The sequence below is a fragment of the Trachymyrmex cornetzi genome, unplaced genomic scaffold (genome assembly GCF_001594075.2).
Source record: "Trachymyrmex cornetzi isolate Tcor2-1 unplaced genomic scaffold, Tcor1.1 scaffold331, whole genome shotgun sequence".
Classification (NCBI taxonomy): Eukaryota; Metazoa; Arthropoda; class Insecta; order Hymenoptera; family Formicidae; genus Trachymyrmex; species Trachymyrmex cornetzi.
The window spans coordinates 41,940-42,145 of NW_017298015.1; positions in this window are offsets into that span (position 1 = coordinate 41,940).

Genomic DNA, 206 nt, shown 5'->3' on the forward strand with positions numbered 1-206 from the left:
GAAAACATGAGGCGAAGAGAGGAGAGAGAGACGAGTGTGATCAGACACATGGCGGAATGCCGCGTCAGCGAAAAACCGGATACGGAAACAAGGAAGCCAGACGAACAAATGGAGATAGAGGAGGACACTGGCGACCCGATACTGGATGCTCAGAAAACCACCACAAGAATGACGGAGGAAGAATGGCCGAAATTGGGGATCGACTG